The sequence below is a fragment of the Protopterus annectens genome, chromosome 9.part0 (genome assembly GCF_019279795.1).
Source record: "Protopterus annectens isolate FY-2018-M chromosome 9.part0, PAN1.0, whole genome shotgun sequence".
NCBI classification, from domain to species: domain Eukaryota; kingdom Metazoa; phylum Chordata; order Ceratodontiformes; family Protopteridae; genus Protopterus; species Protopterus annectens.
In genome coordinates, this window is record NC_056743.1 from 66,903,955 (window position 1) to 66,923,584 (window position 19,630).

Below are 19,630 nucleotides of genomic sequence, written 5' to 3' on the forward strand. Positions count from 1 at the left end.
TCTCTGCCTCATATCGCCTACTTAGAGGTGATCTCTGCTTGAATTATAAAGCCATGTCTGATCCAGCTCTGTTAGAAATGCTACATCTAAAGAAATCCCAATCCCTCCACACTACACAGTCCAGAGACCTCAATCTCATTACCACAAACAGAACAAGCTAGAGGGACAGGTTCATAACCCACAGACTGCCCATGCTATGTAATAGACTTCCCATACATGTCAAGCGGAGCACCTCACTGGCCCTCTTCAAGAGAAATCTTGATGAGTGGATGGGAAATAGAAAATTCACCCTGGGGATCACTCCAATGGCTCTACTTGACAGAGGCATTGGGAACTAAGGTCAGGTGGCATGATGGCAGGGTAATCCTGTGGGCTAAGCTTGTAAAGGCTCCAGGGTCATTATCCTAGTACACGCCTATGAACCTATGAACACAAACACATGGACCTACCCTACATATAAGCAGGGGTGCAAGCCCTCCTGCACTCCCCATGTGGGAGGCTACCTCCTGTTACTTATATATACTAACTCCGAGGTCGCACTAAAAAGGCAAAGACACTAAACCCACCACTACACACTCTACACTTCCCTTGCATAAACACACATCACACATAAAACACCACCACTCTCAACACTTACACAGTCACACTCTTACCTACATACCATAACTTACACCTACAACTTCTCAACACACTAACATACACTAAAATCCCTACCCAAAACCCTTAAAAATAAAAACTTACCTGAATCTCCAGCTATCCATTCACACAGCGCATGGCCACAAGTGCTGATTCGACATTTCCGATTTGGTTATGTGGAATTTTGCACAACTGGGCTTTCGAGATTTTAGTCTCGAGATACTGAAATTCGAGATTTCAGTATTTCGAGATAGTGAAGTGCACCTGTGTGTGTGTGTGTGTGTGTGTGTGTGTGTGTGTGTGTGTGTGTGTGTGTGTGTGTGTGTGTGTGTGTATGCATATATATATATATATATATATATATATACTGGTATTTATATAGTGTTGTACATGAAAATACATTTAGTTTGCTGATATTGCATATATAAATGTATTTCATGTACAGCACTATAAAAGTACATTTATATATGCTGATATTGCATAGTGTTGTACACAGTAACAGATTTAGATATGCTAATATTGTATAGTGTTGTTTACAGTAATAAATTTATATATTCTGGAATTATATAGTGCTGTAAATGAAAATAGAGTTATATATATGGATATTAAATAGTGTTGTGCATGGTAAAAATGTATATATACTGTTATATAGTGTTGTGTGTAATACTTTTATATATGCTGATATCATATAGTGCTGTACGTGGTTACACACGCAACTATATATATATATATTTGCTGATATAGTATAATGTCGTACATAGTAACACATTTATATATGTTGATACTGTATAGTGTTGCACATGGTAATACATTTTTATATGCTGATACTGTATAGTGTTGTACATGTTAACACACTTATGTATACTGGTTTATATAGTGTTCTGAGTGGTAACGCATTTACATATGCTGATATTGTATAGTGTTGTACTTGGTAACATACTCATATGCTGGTGTTATATAGTGCTGCACATAATAATACATTTATATATTCTGATATTGTATAGTGTTGTACAGGCTACCATGTTTATATATGATCATATTTATAGTGTTATACATGAAAATATATTTATATATTATGGTTTTATATAGTGCTGTGTATGATAATACATGTATGCAAGCTGATATATTGTGTAATGTTGCATATGTTAATATATTTAAATACACTTGTGTAACATAGTATTCTGTGTGGTAAGACATTTATATATGTTGATATTGTACAGTGTTGTATATAGTAATACAGATATTGTATAGTGTTGCTCAAGTTAATATAGTCATATATACTGATGTAATATAGTATTTTGTGTGGTAATACATTTATATATGTTTGTGTTGTATAGTGTTGTACATGGCAATACATTTATATATGATGTTATCTAGTGTTGTGCATGGAAATGCATATATATATAGGCTGATATTATATAGTGTTGCACATGGAAATAAATTTATATATGCTGGTGTTATACAGACTTCTGTATGGTAACATATCTATATATGCTAATATTGTATAATGTTGTACATGACAATACTTTTATGATGCTGGTATTATATAGCATTTTACATGGTAATACATTTAAATATGCTGATATTGTATACTGTTGTGCACAGTAACACACACTTATGAATGCTGATATTTTATAGTGTTGTACACAGTAACACGTGCATAAATGCTGTTATTGTATAGTATTGTACATGAAAATACATTTACACATGCTGGTGGTGTTGCTCAGAAATGTTCTGCTGAGCACAGCATCAGCTGTGCAAGAAAACCAGTGCTGTTACTTTGGTTTCTTTGAGGTTAGTTTTCACTTATAGCCCCATAGGTTTTAATCCTCCCTACTAAATACCCTCTACTATTCATGACTGTGGCTCACAGATGATGGTCAGTGTCTTCAGTTGCATAACAAAATTCACAGCAGCTTCCAAATAAAATTTGTAATCCACAAAATGAAGTAGCGTTTCAGGCAAAACAATAAAGCCCTGAGCAGGGCAAGCTTAGAAAATTGTGAAAAAACCCATGGACGACTCAGTACACTTCAGTTCACTTTATTCCACAGAAACACAGCACGTTAACGCTCCACAATACATTTTCATTTTAAAAATCATTTCCTCAGATATGGGCTGTTCAAACTACTAGTGCTTTTATACCATTCACTTAATTACATTGATTAGGTTAATGAATTAATTGAAAGGTTAATTTAGTTTAAAACCAAAAACCTTTCTTGTTGCATCTCTCTGTGTTGCCACAATTAAAACACATTTACTGTTACAATGCTTGATGAATAAATATGTATGAATAAAAATATGTTTTAAATAAAAATCCATAAAACACTTGACTCAAAGAATAAATTATAAAGTTAAAATACTATTAGAAACACATTTAGGACTCAATGATTCAAATTACCAACTTGAATCTTCTTCTTCTTTCAGCTTTTTCCCGGTTAGGGGTCGCCACAGCGGATCACCTGTCCGCTCATCATGATTGGCAGTGGAGTTTTACAGTGTTGAGTTGCCAGGCCGACGCCCAACCTTCCACAGAAGGCACACACATGCACACACTCACACCTAGGGCCAATTTAGAGTGTCCAATCTACCTATAGCATGTCTTTGGGATGTGGGAGGAAACTGGAGCACCCGGAGAAAACCCACGCGACCACAGGGAGGACATGCAGACTCCGCAAATTTGCTTAAAATGAACTTGATACATCATCTAGTGGATAAATCATGAAATTGCAGGTATTATAAAAACTGCATTGTAAGACAAAGGCAAATTGTATAGTCTCACTCAGTTAAAAGAATGTTAAAAAAAGGAAAATATAAGGGAAAAATAAGTTCAATACCTTTGATAAATGAGTTTAACACTTGTGTTCATAACATATTACAAACCCAACTTTTTAATAAAAATACAAATAGAAATACAAAAGAGCTTAAAGACCAACTGTTGCCATTGGAAAACATGGGTGAAAACATAAAATTCACATAAAGTGCAAATGCATATCACAGTTTTGCTGCTCTCAGTTTTAATAATGGGGCTATGGAGATATGTTCATTGAGACCTGGTGGCTTATTGGCCTCCAAACTTATCTGCCATCATAATTCTCTGTACTCCAAACATTCCTCCCAAAACCCCCCCACCACTCTTTTCCACCCTTTCTATCACAAAAATGTATAGTATGCATTTTCACAGCTTTGTTTGTTTGTTTGTTTCTAGGTCATACATATGTTCGTATACCCTTCTCCTGAGCTTCAGTTGCATACCACTCCATATCTGAAGAATTCTTGGTAAGCAGTTGTGTATGTAGTTGTTGCTAGGCAACAAAGAATTCTGTGAAGTGTAAAGGGCTCTGGTCGGTAGTTTTATCATGGACTAGTTCTACATAATTGTCTATTACCTTTGCAAATGGCACTCCTAATCAATATTGCTGTTCCTGCATATTTCAATCTAATTTTTTTATTATTCACGAGAGGACATTTCTGTCTGAAACATATTTTATATTGTTTTTAAGAAAACTTTTCTTCTTCATTTGGGACAACATTTTAATATAGTATTGGTGAACTTCCAAGATGGCTGCACATTGAGTAACAGCTTAATTCTGGCTCTACCAGTTGGAAAACAGAAACTAAGCAAAGAAAGTCAGTAGAACTAGATTTTAGGGTAAATTTCAGTAACTGGCTAGTAAGTGCATTGCCTGGATGCCAGGAAAAAAATAAATATAAAGGACTCACAGGAAAATCAGCTACAAACGGTGAGAAACAGACTGGGAGAAGTACTGCAGTTGTTCAGTGAGAAATAGTGAAATTCCAGACATGACTTCCAGTAATCAAGAAGAGAATATAAAGCAGCTGCACACAGACCTGGTTAAAATAAATGAAACACTGATGGAGTATGTCAATACAAACAATAAAAAGCTGGAAAAAATGGAAGAAACGTTGAACAAATATTCAGATAAGGTAACAGAACTGCAAAACTCAGAGGTTGAAATGAAGAAAAGGCTGGCTGAATATTAGACTGTACAAGAGATGTTTCAAAACTGCGGTGGTGGTGCTGTGGTAGCGTTGTCGCCTCACAGTAAGACGTTGTCCTGTTCGATTCGCAGCTAGTACGTCTTCTGTGTGGAGACATGCATGAATGGGCGTACCTTTGTTGAAGGTTGTGCGTCAGGGCCGGCAACTCGGCATGTAAAAAATCTACTGCCAATCATTAGCGCACCGGAGTTCCGCTGTGACGACCCCTAACCGGGGAAAGCCGAAAGACACAACAACAACAACAACAGATGTTTCAAAAATAATAGAATTAGAGGACGGAGCAAGTAGGGAAATGCTGAGATTTTCTGCTGTACCAGAGAAGTTGGAAGGAACAGACTGTATTAATTTTATGAATGCGCAAATAAGCAACTGGACTGGTATTCCACAACAGGAACTTTTAATTGAAGGGGGACATCAAGTGCATGCTCCACATCTGATTACTAGAAAACAACCTAGATCTTTAATAGTAAAGATACAGTCTTATCAGCAGAAAGAGTTGATTCTGACAAAACTGTGGCAGAAGGGCAAACTGCTAAAAGTTGGAGACAGTAGAGTGTTTGTGGAGAATGACAACTCATTGTACACCAGGCAGAAGAGGAGTAAATATATTCCATTATTTAGGGAATGTCAAGAAGCAGGCATGAGATTCAAACTGCTGTACCCAGCCATCTTCAAAGTGTTTTTCCCTGGAGGGGAAGTACAAGCTAAGAAGGAAATACAGATGTTTGTTCAACAAAGGGTGAGCTGTGAAACAGGAGGAGGTTCTGGTTCATGTTCCTCTGGTGATAAGGACTTACAGAGAGATTGAGCCCATGAAATCTTTTCCGCTGTTTCAAAGGAAAATGCCTGATAGAAGGAAGAAAACATAAGAGTTGACTAGAAGAATCGAGAACATGTTGGAAATGAAATAGACAGGATTTGGGAGACAGAGATAAACAGGATTAAAGCTAATAACTTGGAAATTGACAAATTTGGGATGATAAAGCAATAATTATATTTGTGAAACATGACAGAACAAGAAAATATGAAAATATTGGACTTCCTTGGACTTTGTTAAACTTGAAGGGGACTTTAAAGCATATGCCCTGCTTCATGTTATTATTTTTAGTCCCTTTAGCTTTATACACAGGTCAGGCATATTTTTATCAACCAGAGGAAAAGTTGTGGATGGCAATTAAAAAAGAGCTGAATGATTTTATCTGGGAGGGGAAGATGTCAAGGGTCAAGTGGGATAAGCTGATTATTCCAATAGAACAAGGCAGACTAGGATTACCTAATTTTGGGGGGTATTTTAGAGCAACATGGCTAAGGCTCTTATACATAGCACAAGCAGAAAACTATAATTCGAAGTGGAAAGGAATGATAATGATACAGGAGGGAAGTTCAAGAAACGAGGAAAGATTGGGATTTTGGATGCAGACTCAAGGAAAATGACAATAATCATGCTGAATATCATATTCCTAAAGTAGCAGAGAGTATTTTAAGAACTAAACCAGCATGGGGATGAAGAAAAGAGATTCTGCAGACAGGGATGACTGCAGTTAAGGATACTGACAATAGGCAAGAGGGGGTTGTAATTTATTGGAGAAAAGTGGGAAATGATCCAAGATACTGGGAGCAAATAACTAGAAAGGGAAAGGTAATAGCTTGGGAAGACACCAAGAATTTATTTTTGACTGCAGGTTAGAGATTGCCTTCCTTGTATTGACAAGGAATTGTATTGATTGATAGAGTATAGGCAAAGAAGAAGAAATAGGTGGTGGGTCCTAAATGAAAGACCAGCACTGCTAGAGTTTTTAATAGAATCTAGAACAGAAGCTGTCATTGAGAAAGCAATAATTAGTAGAGCATATAAAATATTGCATGATAACTATAAGAATCAATCAGAGGAGCTTAGAAAGTATTGGGAAGAGAGCTTGCATAAGCAATTCACAAAGAGACTATGGGGGATATATGTATACCTCCCAAATATGCAACAAGGTCTAGAAGATTTAGGATCTTTCCTGGAAGTGTTTCATAGGTATATTTATACCCCAAGTAGACGCCAAAGAATTTTTCATCAGGTGGATATCAAATATTGGAGGTGTGATGGGGAAGTAATAGTAATTGGGAACATATTTTTTGGGAGTGTAATGAGTTGGCAGACTTTAAAGATATCCTGCAGACCGCTCTGTTGGGGATGCTGGGTGAGTGGATTGGACTGACTGGGGAGATGATTTTTTTTTGAGTTATGATACAGAGTCGGAATTTCCTAGACACAGTAAAGCCTTGCTGAGTCTAATTATGTTGGCTGCCAAAAAAGCAATTACTAGAAAATTGAAATCAAAGTCTAAACCAACTTTATTAGAATTAGTGAATATATTAACAGAAATAAGCCAACTGGAATTGGGACCTTTCAAAAGGAGAAGGAGCAAACTACATAGGAAAAAAATGGGAATTGTGGGAACAATATATGCTGAAAAGGAATGAGGTATAAAAGAAGGCAGGATTTGAATGAGCTATATAATGCTTAACTGACAATGATTGGATAGATTATAAGTGATGTATAATGTTTGCAACTACAGTTCTCTCAGTGGTGTCTGTGATGCATAATGCTTGCAACTAAAGTTGTGTCAAAGTTGTTTGTTTTTCATTTATATAAATGTAAGACTGTCTATGTCATATGTGATAATTTAATAAAGATATTTTTTGTTTAAAAAATACATTTTAATATAATATGCTCAGTTATGTGTTTAACTTCTCACCATTATTTATTTATTTGTATTTATTTATTGACATTTGTTTACCTGGAAAGTCCGAATAGGCACAGGTGCCCTTTTCAGAGGAGGCCCAGGAAGAAAAGCTCCAAGGTATCATATCTAATGCAATCAATATTTACAACAACACATTTTATAATGTACTTCAGTTTTAGTAAATATCTAGCATAACAGTCAGCATAATAACATTTGTATTAATATTCACAAAAGTTAAATTTGCAAGCAATATACTGAGAATTTACAGATAGAAGAGTTGTGTGTAAGATAGGTAGAAGTAATTTAAGAAACACAATAGCGTGAGGTACTAGAGGAGATAAGCATGTCTGAGTGTTAATAGAAAAGTAGTGATAGAACAGTAATTTGGTTGCACTAATTAGAAGTAGGTATATTAGTTTAAGGAGTACAATAAAGTGAAGTATTAGAAGGAGATAAGCAAGTTAAGTGATTTAGTGCTTTAAAGGGAGGTATAAGAATGTGATTAAGGATGTTAGGAGAAGTTATGTCCCAGATGAGGTTCAGGGACAAAGCCAGGAGGCAGTGAGGAAGCCTTTTAGTAATTGTTTCAAAAGATGAAGGTATGAGGTAGACTTGATTGATGTAGGAATTTTGTTCCAAGTTCTAACTACACCATTGGAATAGAGACTGACCCTAGCAGCTCTAAAATATTAAATTATGTCATTTCATTTCTTTAAAATATATTGTTTTTGGCTTTGATTTTTATTGTTACAATGATGATAAAATATTTTACCTTTTTGTTTATCGACTGAATTTAAAATGTGTGTACTGTAACAACAGGTACCTCATGCGTCCTTAACTGACGCTTCTCTCTCTGTGTCATTTCTATGCACGATGCTATTTTGAATGGTCTTGCAAACATTGCATTTGATTTAAATAACATCTTTCTATCACAAGCTTTACTGCAAATACCAAACATGAGTACTTAACATTGGTACTTCATTCAAGTTTGTACTACACATTGCTTCATTTTTGCTGCATACTGTGCCACAGTTTTTCTGGCCTTCTGTTTACAATGATCATTGGAATGAAAATATATTTTTTGTAGTCACTGTTTCTGATTTAGAATGCCCATTTAACATTTCAACAATTTCTAGCTTTTATTTTTAGGTTTCTTCAGCTGAAACAGTCTTCAGACTAGATCATACATGGTGGTAGTTATTACCGTTAGAGATTTTGTCAAGTGCTCATCTTCAGGATTGCCATTCACCACCAGCAAATGTTCATTAGTCTCTATATATGCCAAACACAATTATGTAACTAGCATTAACATTGCCATTTTTGAAGCTGCACAACTACTTTTATTAACCCTTTTATCACAGTTTCTCTTGAATGTACTGTATAAAGAAATATCTTACAAAGAGTTATGCATTCTCTCTCGGTGTACTTCATTATCTGAACACTGTACTGATATACAAATGCATTTCCTACCTTTTCTACCCATGTAGAACTTCATGACTCCACTTCCTGCATCCATTTTCTGTACTCCCCCAGCACCACCTTACACCTGTGCTAACTCTACGCCTACCTCTGCCCCTAACCCTAATCCTATTCCTATACAATACATGATGTTACTAAAACCCTTTCCCTAAAAATACCACCATCAAAATAAAAGGATGCAGAACACCCACAACGCCAACCAGGCATGACACTAAATTTATACCCTTACCTAACCCTAAACCATGAAGACTCACACAGACACACTACTTGCTATAATGCAGGCTTTAACATTTTCAAAACCACCACCTTCTCAGTCGACCATTCCTTTTCCTGCAACCTCCTATATACATGCACTATATAAATCTGGAATTCAATCAGATGTGATTTTGATAAATGTGCAGTCACACATTTATCTGTTTATTCTTTTAAGGTCATTCATTTGTGTTTTTTACATATGTATTTCTACCAACCAAATTAATGATAAGTGTGTGTGTGTATATATCTCTATAAAACCACTAAACTAAAGTATATATGAAGAAACTCAGTTCATGCACATCTGAAGGTTAGCAAAAAGGACAAAAAAAGTTTTCACTTCACAGATGTATAAAGTGAGTTTTTTATTCAGTGATTATCACACCCCATTTTATAATTTTATCCTTGTCTTCTACAAGTACTTCCGCGGTGGTGCAGTGGTAGAATCGTTGCCTCACAGCAAGAGGTTCTCCCATTCGATTCTCGGTTGGAGTGCGGGGAGTGCCTTCTGTGTGGAGTCTGCATGTCCTCCCCACGGTTGGGTGGGCATTCGAAAGACATGCATAAATGGGCGTGCCTTCATTGAAGGTTGAACGTCGAGCTGGCACCTTGGCGTTCGTGAAAATCTACTGCCAATCATTAGCGGACCTGAGTTCCGCTGTGGCGACCCCTAACCAGGAAAAGCCAAAACATAACAACACATCCTTGTCTTTTACAAGTTATTCACAAATGCACACACACATGCTTGCATGTGATTGTGATTCATAAAGTAGAATATTTAGTTGATAGAAAAGTTTGTTGGTTTAAAAAAATAATTGACAAATGTGTGAATGCACATTTGTATGAATGACATACGGTATAAGTTTTATATAGTGTAGGCAAATAGAAGTGCTCAAGAAAGTAAATGTTTTACTGAAAAGGTGGTGCTTAGTAAGGTGTGCAAGATATTGTTATATTCATCTGTGTGCATGTGTGAGTGTTTATTATGGGTTAAAGCAAGGTTTAGGTAAGGGGATCGCTTTTATTGTTGAGCATCCTGGGTGTTGGGTCTTCCGTGAGTGTTTGTCGTGCCTAGAGGCACTCTTGGGGAAAGAATTTTTAGCAATGTAATGTTTAGGGCTGGGGTTAGAGCTAGGTGTAAGGTTAATTCATTACATCCGAGTGACGCTTCCAGGTACATCTGCAGTTAACTCCTACTGACACCTCTAGGTGTCAAATATTGTTTGTTCATATTTGCATCAGTAATTCCAAAACCATGCTATGTACATGGTTTTATAAGATTTCTTCTAAAAGCTTACACAATGGCAAACTCAACTGCATTAATGTTTGACCTCTGTTTAGTGCAGTAAAGAGATATTAATTTTTATATTAATTTATATAGATATAATTTTCACATTTCTAAATATCTCAACAACCAAGTAACACAGACAGAGTTCCTTAGCCTCATATGAAAGCTGTCAGCTAGATGAATAAAATGCTGCTGACAGTATGTATGCAAGCTGAGCGGTTGCTGAGATATTAAGTTGTTTACAAATTATTACAAACGTAATACTTAATGTGTTTACTGTGACTTATACAATTCCATTTAATACCTAGAACTTAAAGAATAGTACCACTATAAAAATAGGTTGTGATGAAGTGTTTGCCAGTCATACGTCTTTCATAACCATTATGGTTCCAGAGATATGAACATTTGTTTGAAATGTGAGGACATAATTTGCTTCTATCAAAAGGCTTAGGCTCCGACCATTGGAAGTTAGAGTACAAACTTCCTGAGCTCCACTGGTGTGAATGAGTTAAGGTTAACAAAATAAAAGGAGTAGAAACAAGAAAACCAAACCAATTTAATTAAGAAACCAGTAAGCACTTTCATTTACATAAGACTTTTTCAAACTGACATACATTTCTTTGACCCATTTTTTAAAACACAGAAAAAGTCACAAGACATAAAAAAAATCACATGACATAAAAAAAAATCACATGATATAACAAAGTACATTTATAAAAATACTAATGCTTTAACTTCTTTTTTTTTAAAATAGCAGCAAAGTCTTCCCTATTATTAAGTCCTGGTGGATGGCAAGCATTTAATTTTAACTGCCAAGAATATTCTATCCACCCTAGTTCATCCTTAGCATTGAATAACTTATCATATCCCTGTATCTCATCTAAAACAAGAAACTTAAAATTCACTCTACATTTCCCTCTCTTATAATGTTTAGCCAATGCATTTTTTTCATCACGAATACTCACTGCATGTTTATGTTCATACATAGGTCTGAATAACTCTCTAGAAGTACGCCCTACATAAAAAGCAGGGCATGACATGCATTTCACTATGTAAACCACAAATCTAGATTTACACATGTAACAACCCTATAAGATAATGTTAATATTATTAACTAAAATCTCTTGCACTCCCAAAAAAAGGATAATCACAGAAATTATAACTTAAAAATGTGTACATCCCTGTTTTGTTTACAATAACATTACTAGGGGCTTTTAACTTAGCCTGAAATAAGTTTTTAAAACTCTTCCCTTTCTTTTGTACAAAAAGGGGGAAGTCTCCTAATATTTCTTTTAAATCAGGATTATGATTGAATATTTTCCAATTGTTTGAAAATTCTTTTTATTGCTAAGGCATCTACACTATTACTAACATAGAGGTTCTAAAATCTTTGCTAGCAGTTTTAACCCTAGGTTTTTAAATTCCTTTTCTTATTTCAGAGACTTCACTCAGAGTCTCTGTCAATACTTTCCCAGGATAACCTCTACTAGCAAAGTTCTGAATAATATTAGAGCTTTCATAAACAAAATCATCATCACTCCTAGTAAGAGTGCTGGCTCTTAATAACTGGCCTTTGACAATATTATTTTTCATCTTTTTGGAGTGCATACTGGTGTAGTGCAAATATGGATTATTCTGAACAGATTTCTTATAAATTTTGATATATAAGGAATCATGTTCTTTATAACATTTAGAAAATTAAATATTTTCTAACTGGTGATTAGTAGTGAATTTTAAAAAAGAACTAATAGTATCTAAATAGTTCACAAACTCAATAAATTTGTTTTCTCCCCCTCTCCAAATTAAAAACACATCATTAATAAACGTTTTGAATACTACTACTTTCTCAGCATAGATACTTTCCAAAATATTCACTCTTTCCATTCCAGCCATGAATAAGTTAGCATAGCTGGGGGCCATAGGTGCCCCCATCACCACACCATTAATCTGATGGTATAACTTTCAATTATATTCAAAGAAATTATAACTGAGTATTACTTCTAAAATCTCCATTAGTAATGTAACCATCTCTTTAGAAAATATTCTAGAATTAATTAATTCAAAATGCATTGTTTCTAACCCCTCATCATTGGGTATAACCGTATATGGAGATCTAATGTCCAAGGTTACTAATAAATCAGATTGTAAAACTTTTATCTCCTTTATTTTATTTAAAAGTCCAAAGTATCTTTTATAAAGTAGTCATTCTTTTCCCGCTACCTTTTGAAGATGCTCATCAACAAACATGGCCATAGCTTTTGTTTTACTCCCTGTCTATTGGCCTAAGAGGGAGGGGGATTATTCAGATATCTGTGAATTTTAGGGAAAGCAAAAAAATGACTAAAGTTAGGATTGCATAACTTAAAATATTTTCTCAAAGTGTCAGTAATTCTCCCACTTAAAACTATTCAGTTAGTGAATCAGTCAAAGAATAAGCCTTCTTTGTCTCTAAAAATGAGACATTTTTGTAAATTTGTACATCAGCCAACAATTTTAATATTTTATCATTATACATACACCTGTTCATTAGAACTAATGCATTGTCTTTGTCAGCTTTGAGAATCAACAACTCTTCATTCCTCCTCATTTAAAAAAAACAATCTCTCTTGAGCAGACATATTATAATAATTATATTCAGTCTTGTTATAAAGTAATTCCACAATTTGTAACTCAGATATGTTTAAAAACTTCTCTAATTCTTTTTTTAGAGGAGGATTAAAAACACTTGCAGAATGGAACAAATTTACATCTCTGTTATCATTTGAAAATAAAGTCTTTAAACTGAGATTTGCTCTGAGTTATTGCACAATGGCACCTCCTCTATTGAGCCAACAGATATAGCCAACATACTGGCCGGCAGATTCAGTGCTAACATTACCCCTCTCCTCCTCCCAAGGGCCCTATCACAATACTAGAAGAAAGCCTGGTACCCACCATTTCTGTGGCACAGGTAAAAGCTGTATTGTCCAAAGCCAAGAATACAGCATCCATGGGAACTGATAATATCCCTGGCTGCATCCTACGTGAGCTACAAAATAAACTGGCACCACATCTGGGTGCCCTGTTCAATCACAACCTTACCTTACACTATGTCCCTAATGAATGGTGCATTGCTACAGTCATCCCACTCCATAGAGGGAGAGCAACTACAGACTCTGGGAACTATCACCCCATTAGCCTGACGAGTCTGGTATGCAAAGTTATGGAGCACATCATCATGGACCTGCTTAACAAAGATATAAGCAAATCTCCAAACTCTTGACCCCACACAGTTTGGCTTTGTCAAAGGGAGATCCTGCCTGCTGAACCTGATTGACTTCTTTGAGGCAGTCACCACGGCTGTGGATGAGGGTAAGGCAGTGCATACAGCCTACCTCGACCTGGCCAAGGCCTTTGATACCATTCCTCACTTAGGTATCATTGATAAACTCACTAAAGTAGGCATCAATTCTTACATCACTAGGTGGGTTGCAAATTGGCTCACAGAGAGGACCCACAGAGTGAAAGTTGTGGATTTCAAGTTAGACTGTTGACCAGTCACGAGTGGAGGCCCACAGGACTTGGCCCTTGGCCCTCTCCTGTTTGGCATCTATTTCTCAGAAGTTCAGGCCAACATAGAATGACTCTGGCCAACCAAGTTTACTGATGACTGCAAGCTAGGAGTCATTATCAACTCCCCAAGTGATGCAGACATCCTACAAAAGGGCCCTCTCTGAGACTAATGACTAGTGTCGGAACAATGGCCTGAAGCTTAATGCCAAAAAATGCGCTATCATCCCCTTTGGAAAAAACTCAGTTCCCATAAATTACCATGTTGATGGGAGCCCACTGAGCACTGAAGGGGCCATAAGGGATCTGTCACCCAGGTCGACAGCCACCACACCTTCGACCACCACATTGCCACTGTGGTCAGAAAGTCCTTCTATGTGGCACATCTTATAACCAAAGGTTTTGCATCCAGGAAGAAAGAGGTCATCATCCCTCTCTACTCATTCCTCATTAGACCAGTCAATGAATATAATGACCTGTTTGGCATGTACCTGATCAGAAATCTACAATGGCTGGAGAGACCCCAAAAGTACCTCACAAAAAGGATCCTAGGCCTTAAACACATGTCCTACATGGACAGACTCAAGAAACTTCAGCTGTTCTTAGTCTCTTATCGTCTACTTAGAGGTTATCTATGCTTGACTTACAAAGCCATGCCTGACCCAGCCCTACTTGAAATGCTACACCTAAAGAAATCCCAATCCCCCCATGCCACACGCTTCTGAGATCACAACCTCATTACCACAATTAAGATAACATGCTGGAGGGACAGGTTCATCTCCCAAAGACTGCCCATACTCTGGAATAAGCTTCCCATTCATGTTAAGCAGAGCAACTCGCTGACCCTCTTCAAGAGAAATCTTGACAGGTGGATGGGTAACAGAAAGTTCACTCCAGGCATCACTCCTGTTGCCCTACTGGATAGGGGGACTGTGAACTAACATTGGGTGGCATGGGGCCTGAGCAATTTGTTTGGGCTAGGTTTGTAAAGCTACTGGGCCATTAGCCTAGTACACACCTATGAACCTATAATCCTGATTTAAAAGAAGTATTGGGAGACTGTCCCCTTATTGTACAAAAGAGAGGGAAGAGTTTTAAAAACTGCTTTCAGGCTAAGTTAAAAGCCTCTAGTAATGTTATTGTAAGCAAAACAGGGATGTACAAATATTTTAGTAGTAATTTCTGTGAGTGCAATAGATTTTAGTTAATAATATTAACATTATCTTATAGGGTTGTTACATGTGTAAATCTAGATTTGCGGTGTACTTAGTGAAATGCATGTCATGCCCTGCTTCTTATGTAGGGTGTACTTCTAGAGAGTTATTCAGATGTATATATGAACATAAGCATGCGGTGAGTATTGGTGATAAAAAAATGCATTGGCTAAACAGTATAAGAGAGGGAAATGTAGAGTGAATTTTAAATTTCTTGTATTAGATGAGATACAGGGATATGATAATTATTCAGTGCTGAAGATGAACTAGGGTGGAGAGAATATTCTTGGCAGGTAAAGTTAAATGCTTGCAACCCAACAGGACTTAATAATAGGGAAGACTTTGTTGCTTTTCAAAAAAGAAGTTGTTAAACCATTAGTAATTTTATAAATATGCTTTAAGTTATATCATGTGATTTTTTTAATGTCATGTGACCTTTTCATTGTTTTAAAAGCTGGGTCAAAGAAACATATGTCAGCTCGAAAAAGTCTTATGTAGATGAAAGCGCTTACTGGTTTCTTGATTAAAGTGGTTTGGTGTGCTCGTTTCTTTACCTTTTATTTTATTTACAGTTTATTAGTGCATTTTTTTACCTTTGGATTACTGAGTTAAAGTTAACACACACAAGTAAGGTGATACTGTGGGAACCATACACACACACACACAAACACAAAAATCTACTCTCCTAAAAATCCTACACTATCTACATTGAATTCTTCCCCTTCATCATCCACTCCAAAACATATGGTGGAATGATCACTGTTGACTGACAGGGACCCAGACTCGACATGCATGACAACCACTCTATTTATTAAGGGCATTCCTAGAATTCTGTTCTTTGTGGTCCAGTTTGCTGAGCTCCTCATGGTTAAAGACATCAGTAAGCTCCTGTTACTGAAGCTGGGAATGTCCCAATATCCTCCCAGTAGAGTCAGATCTCTGCAGGTTATTATCTTCTAACCACTCTACTCCTTTCACCTATGGCCCAGTCTCTCATCCTCCTACTGTGATGTATCTGGTGGATGATACATTGTATCAATCCACCAGCTATTGTTTCAATCTTCTACTGTACCTGCCAAGGCCCTTAACTTAACATCTGACCCTGTTTGCCACCTGTTTTATTCTTGCTTTTGCGTTCATTCTGCTCTTTCTCCTTTCTAACCTCACATACGTTCAGAAGTGTTTACTAGATTAATGACCACAAGTGTCTTTTTAAGCCTAGCCATGCATCCCAAATTTCTGACAATTTCTGGTACCCTTGATAAGTTTAAGACGGGGCTTGGGAGATGAACCATTTACAGGATGCCTGCATCCATTAGAGATATAGGTGCCAAACTAGGGTTGAATTTCCTGTTCTCCATAAAATTGTCCAAGTTACACTTCAGTTGGGTTAGAGAGGAACTCTGCTTCACATGGATGGGGAGCCTGTTCCAGAGACGGGGTAGCCACTGGGATACATACCTGTCTGTTCAGCAGGTCCTAGTTATATCACAGGCAAGGTTTAAGTCTTTAGAACAGGTAATTCTGGTGCTCTTGGTTTTGTGGATATGCAGGAATTCCATCAGAGTGGGGTTTGACAATGCCCTGTATGCCAGGCATAGATCACCCATCCAATACTCTTTATTATGTGGACTACTTCTCTACCATACCTCTCAACCGGGAAACATCAAAAATCTGGACAAGGCCCATGAAAAATAGGTAAAAATCTGTAAGCTGATTAACATATAATTTGCATGCATACTTATGTAACCCCACTCACTCCAATGGAATTGTGGGATAAACATTCAAACGCAAACTGAACAGAACCAAAATATGGCACCAGAGCCCCCTGCAGCCATTTCAGTGTCCCATTACCTGGTTATTTTGCCCTATTTACCATAAACACTATAATGTGCATACTGCTTTAGTTCTACAATGTTTATTTGGATTCATTTAAAATTTTTATTTTACATTTTATAGCAAAAACGCTACTACTAGACCACTGCTAAACAAAGCAATACAGTCTCACAATGAAAATAGACTTAGCATTATAACTTTTCTGCCCTTGAAACTCCCATTCATTGAAACAGCATTGATACCCACATTCAAAGAAAATGCATCTGGCCAGTGGTGGATAAAGACTAGCTTTGGGCTGTTTTCAAATCATAGGCCCCCTTGCACACAAAACATACATGTGTTCTTTGATACACCTTCCTAACAGCATTAAATTATATTCCTTGTATAATACAGCACACTTGTTACAGTGTGTTTTAAATTTATTTTGAACATTTTTACAGTAAGCAAAGAAACAAAATGCATGAACCAATAATTGACTAAACTGCCCAATTCAGAACATTTCCATCATACGTCTGTAACATCTACAATCCACCAGTATCTGTAAATATGCACAATCTCTGCAGAAGTAAAAGTCACATAATTCCACATTAAGGAGATATATAACTAGTGAAGAGGTTGCTGCAAGCAAACAACTTAATATTTCATTGTTTCATCTAAAAACAAAGTGCCTGTTGCCCTTGAGATATAAATTGCCTATGTTGCATAAAAAATGATAAGCTAGTAATATTACAACAGGGAATGGATGACAAACTGATAACAGGTTCATAATTGCTAGGTATCTCTGCCAAAAAAGACATTCTCAGGGCTGCAAAGTACAGTATCAGCACTCTATCTACATGCTGTGGGAGTAGAACCCACAACCTTCTATATCAAAAGCAAGCATTCTACCTGTTGTACTTCTGACAACACAAATGCACTTACCATAAGCAGCATTACACTGCTCTCCCCCTGAAGACCTATGCAGCATAAGAAATCTGTAAATAGCCAAAATTAATTGGGAAGGGGACAAAAGCTCAAAACCAGGGACACATTTTAAACATTGCTTGTATGATCTTAGAAAAGTTGCTAGTATAAAATGTTTTGTGTTGCCAACCATGCATTTCCTGAAAGACAGAAAGACTGAAACTTAAATGGCTATGATTATTTAGTGAATTCAGTTCTCACTGGATTTGCCAGAAAACAATTTTAAGAGGAACTGACCAAAAGTATGTATGAGCAAACATTCCAGAGAGAGAGGGAGACACACACACACCTTGAACAGACCTTATAAAATGCAGATAACACAGCTTGAACAGACCTTGCAGACTGCTTAATTGCAATTGGCTTGAACTGAACGGACCTTAATAAGCATTGGCTTGAACAAACTGATCTTGCTTAAAATGTAAGGTAAAGTATACAATACTTTGGTCCAGCAGCAGATAACAGTTATTTCATGTTTCAAATAAATGCAGATAAAATCGGGCAATACACACAGCTCTTTCCTGTGTAAAACAAATGCAGATAAAATTGGCTAATTGCTTGAACCATTGAATGCACTTTCATAAACAACAGTTTTTGGACTTGCAGCACAGCAGATAAAAAAATACACACATTGGCCCAGCTCCCAGAAGCTTGCTTAAATTGCAAATAAAATACACAGTTCTTTCGGCCCTGGCCTTAATTTCACAGCAAAAATATTCTTGGTCTAACAGCACAGCTGACTTGAACAGCAGCAGATAATATACACAGCTTACTTAAATTGTAAAATAAAATGCTTGTCAGATAATATACACAGCTTACTTAAATTGTAAAATAAAATGCTTGTCAGATAATATACACAGCTTACTTAAATTGTAAAATAAAATGCTTGTCAGATAATATACACAGCTTACTTAAATTGTAAAATAAAATGCTTGTCAGATAATACACACAGCTTACTTAAATTGTAAAATAAAATGCTTGTCAGATAATACACACAGCTTACTTAAATTGTAAAATAAAATGCTTGTCAGATAATACACACAGCTTACTTAAATTGTAAAATAAAATGCTTGTCAGATAATACACACAGCTTACTTAAATTGTAAAATAAAATGCTTGTGCAGTTAACATACACAGCTTACTTAAATTGTAAAATAAAATGCTTGTCAGGTAATATACACAGCTTACTTAAATTGTAAAATAAAATGCTTGTCAGATAATATACACAGCTTACTTAAATTGTAAAATAAAATGCTTGTGCAGATAACATACACAGCTTACTTAAATTGTAAAATAAAATGCTTGTCAGATAATATACACAACTTACTTAAATTGTAAAATAAAATGCTTGTCAGATAATATACACAGCTTACTTAAATTGTAAAATAAAATGCTTGTCAGACAGCAGCAGATTAAGCAAGCTGTGTGTATTAATTGTAAAATAAAATGCACACAATTCTTTCAGCTCCGGACTTACTTTCTCAGCAAAAATAAGTTTGCTCAGACAGCAACAGCAGATAAGATACACTGGCACAGCAGATAAAATAAAATCGGGCTTTCATACACACAGTTCCCACTTCCCACCCAAAACTGTGTGCATGAAAGTCCGATTTTATTTTATCTGCTGTGCTGGTTCTCAGACTTGCAGCACAGGCTAGCAG